This window comes from Hermetia illucens, chromosome 4, assembly GCF_905115235.1.
Source record: "Hermetia illucens chromosome 4, iHerIll2.2.curated.20191125, whole genome shotgun sequence".
NCBI classification, from domain to species: domain Eukaryota; kingdom Metazoa; phylum Arthropoda; class Insecta; order Diptera; family Stratiomyidae; genus Hermetia; species Hermetia illucens.
The window spans coordinates 158,071,889-158,076,260 of NC_051852.1; positions in this window are offsets into that span (position 1 = coordinate 158,071,889).

A 4,372-nucleotide genomic window follows, 5' to 3' on the forward strand; every position below is an offset into this window, starting at 1 on the left:
GAGAGTATGTAATCTGGTGATCCCTTTACATGCAGTAAGTGGCGCCATCTTGTGTTAAGTTTAAGGGGGGCTCCCCGTACATGTGAATGGAGGGTGCAAATTTTTTTTTCACACAATGTAGCCAAGTAGGGTATCAAATGAAAGGTCTCAATTAGTACTTTTCGAATCTGGTTCAATATTTGATATTGAATGAAACATAGGGGAGTGAGGGTTGAAAGTATGACCCACAAAAAGTGTAACAGGTCTCGTTCTCAGAACCTATCCAACCGAAAAATCTGAAAAAAATCACAGTGGTGCATCTCTACGAAATCTAGGCCTCAAAATATATACGATTCCGATATCTGCACAAATAAAGTTAATAATAGTATATTTCCACATTTTAGAAATTTACTCGGCACCCCCCTTATATTCATCCCAGAAGTACAAAATTTGGCATGCGTGTAATGAAGACTATAATGCACAGTTTGGTTAAGTTTGAATAAAATCCAACTATTATTAACAAAGTTATAGGGGGTGAAACTTAACAATTTTTTGTGAATTTCGTGCACTCTACAACCTGCATGACGTCATCATCACATATCAATTCGTCAATACCACAACGAAATGAGTTCTTATGAATTGGGTCGCAGACAATTATTTTGTTTTAGTTTTTTAGTTATTTGTCAACCAGACATGTGTATATGTAGGTATATAATATATGCGTGCTAATGAACTTTGCGGGTAGTGCCTAATTCAGATAGATATAAGACGTAAATCGGAAATATGGGTACTATAAATTTAGATACGTGCATATATGTGTACAGTAGGTAATAGGCAGTTTGTTTGTTTAGGGTGAGCGTGATATCTATGGCTCTAATATGTACGTATGTCTCGTAGTTTGGAAAAATATGAAGGATTATGTTGGATTTGTAGCTATATACGGACAGAAAAATGTGCGTCTCTTACATAAGATGAACACAAAACCTTCATACCCGAAGCGCGAGCTTCCGGTATTCCGACTTGTTTTTATTCTGTTGGGTGAAGATTGGATGGCTAATTTTACAACCTTAGCTACACCTCTCTTTCCAGATTTGACTAAGCTTGATTCTGTGGCCATGTACAATTTGTCTGTGCTTATGCTTGATGTTATTATAATTCACTGATCTGCCTTTGCTTAGTACGTAGAGAACTTTCTTCAAAGTCCTTTTTTGGCCTTCCGGATAGCCGAAGCGGCTCTAATTCAAATATCTCTGGAAGTTTTAAATCTTCATCAAGCCATTTCATGTTGTTGTTCCGAAACCGCTCATACGTGTAATGAGAATTGCGCTATTTTATAAATAATTTTGCAACAAACGTTTTTACTATATTTTTCAGTTGCTTTGAGCAATTTTCTGAAAGTTCGTTTATGGCAAATTTTTCCGTTATGTAGCCAATCAATTGTTGATTACATTTGTCTGATGGCATTTTGTTGAATTGGCTGTTTCTTAGCACTGTAAAAAGTTCCCCTTTCTTAATTCGAATTTCATTAGGAACAGGGTCAAGTCGACTACCTGAAAGAAATTTAGCGATTTTAAGAAAAGGGGGAAACGGGGGGACGTGAGTAATACATGCCTTTATCAGCTATACGTTGTGCTACAAAACAAGTGAAAAAAAGTCATGGAACTTTTTGGAACTTTTTTTGTAACACAAGCAAAAATCAAAATTTCAATTTCTTTTAAACATCAAGTAGTAGTATTTTGTGATACGCATACTAAGTAATTACTTCGTACACAGTAATGATATTAATAACTGCAAATTAAAGTACCTACCTGACGATTCTAAATTCATGATACAAAACTTTAATTTTTCTTACTAACAAAAGTGTAACGACCGTATAGTAACTGTCAACAATTTGTTGTAACTCACCAGTATCAACGAATAGAAACAATTACTCAACTTTGCGCGCATGGGATGAGCGCTGTGTCGCAGAAAAAAGGAAATTTTTTCTAGTTCACAATAAAGGGACTTATAGTGTAAATTTCTGGCGCATTTTTTTTAAATTTGGGAAAAATATTTAAAATCGATTTTGTCGTCGTAATATGGTCGTTTGTCCTTATGTGCGCCGGTACGCACCGAGACCGAGATCTTCTTGTAAAATACGACCCATACTTCGAGTTGAAACGCCCATTTTCGCCGACATTCGTTTCTGCTTACGGAGAGGATTGCAACGAATACCCTCACCCACAGCATGGCGACATACGGAGCGCGGGCACCCCTCCCGCGGCCTGTCACACACATCAGCTGTTTCGCGGTATCGAGCTACTGTCCTAGAAACGAATCGTTCGTTTACCGGCTGCTTTTTTAACAAACTATGAATCTTTTTCGGCGTATTCCCGCATTAGTGCAATAAACGCCATTTTTTTTCATAGTTACCGAACTTCATCGTGTTGTCGTTCACGTGCGACTGACCTTTGGAAGTGGAGTCTGACGGAACTGGGGTATGGTTAGGTACTCTCCGTGCGTAGTGTTACAAGTTTCGACGGCCTAAGATTTGTCGCTATGCGCATCGACTGACAGCACTTATGGCTATACTATGTAGGTCTTGAAGTGTGTTCGAGCACTTTATTTTAAGACACCAACATTATACTATTGGGTGTGTATTCGAGGTGGGGGAGAGCTAAAACTTCTGAGCTGAACTCGATTTCCCCGTCTAATGGAATATTGCAGATTCGTTTATTTATCGCGGGTACCGAGAATTGGTCCACCGTATTGAATATAAAAACAGAGTTCAATCGATTTCTACAATCCTGAACAATTTTCGAAGTGACCAAAAGGCTGGTCAATGCTCTCAATGCAGCTTGACTATCGCAACAGATTGCGATGCCTCTACTCTTGAGGAAAACTCCTATTCCAGAAACTTGTTCTGTTTTTGAGCCATCGGTTTTTCTGGTTCGTCCCAGTTTCCTCTCCGCGTCAAGTTATACCCTCCTTTAGCATCACTGGATAGATGCCATCTATGCCAGATGTTTGAAGTGTTCAAAGGATAGTATAACAACTCCTGCTTTTTCAGTTGTAACAACTACTCCTGCAGTGTCAGGTTGCAAACCCTATTAAAAGGTTTTCAGTAACTGCTAATTGCCGGAAAGTGATTCATTAATTGACTTGACTGTATAATCACGATATCTAAATGAAGTTATGTGAGTAGGAACGCCTCTGCATAAGGTTTTCATTGAAAAAAAAAACACCAAAACAAAAGCAAAAGAAGCGATCGCTGTTACTTAAACAGTCCACTGAAAAGAGCTTTATTATAAACGCCGCATAGCGAGAAGGATATGTGTGAACAATGAACACTTCTGTAGATGAAAACCTCATCATCATCAACGGCCCAACAACTGGTATCTGGTCTAGGCCTGCTTTAATAAGGAACTCCAGACATCCCAGTTTTGCCCCGGGGTCCACCAATTCGATATCTCTAAAAGCTGTCTGGCGTCCTAACGTACGCCATCGTTCCATCTTAGGCAGGGTCTGCTTCGTCTTCTTTTTCTACCATAGATATTGCCCTTATAGACTTTTCGGGCTGGATCATCCTCATCCATACGTTTTAAGTGACCCGCCCAACGCAATTTGTTTAGCCGGATTTTATCCACAATCAGAGAGGGAGAGGGCCAAAAAATCTTCGGAGGATTCTTCTTTCGAACGCGGCCAAGAGTTTGCAATTTTTCTTCCTAAGAACCCAAGTCTCCAAGGAATACCTGAGGACTTGCAAGATCATAGTCTTGTACAGTAAGAGCTTTGACTCTATGGTGAGACGTTTCGAGCAGAACAGTTTTTGTAAGCTGAAATAGGCTCTGTTGGTTATCGGTTGTGATATTCGACCCTAGATAGGAGAAGTTATCAACGGTTTCAAAGTTGTAGTCTCCTATCTTTATTTTTCCCGATAAAACAGTGTGATTCGATGTTATTCCTTTGGTCTCTGGTGCTGACGTCGCTACCATATATATCGGTTTGCCCTCATTAATGTGCAGTCCAAGATCTTGTGCCGTCTGCTCGATCTGGATGAAATCAGTTTATATGTCTCGGGTCGTTCTTCCCATGATGTCGATATCGTCAGCATAGGGCAGTAGTTCAGTGGATTTAAATAAGATCGTACCCCTTGCATTTACTTCTGCACCACGGACCACTTTCTCCAGGGCCAGGTTAAAGAGGACGCATGATAGGGCATCCCCTTGTCGTGGACCGTTGTTGATGTCGAATGGTCTTGAGAGTGATCCTGCTGCTTTTATCTGGCCTCGCACATTGGTCAGAGGCAGCTTAGTCAGTCTTAACAACTTCGTTGGGATACCGAATTCTCTCATGGTCGTGTAAAGTTTTACCCTGGCTGTGCTGTCATAGGCGGTTTTAAAGTCTGTGAAAA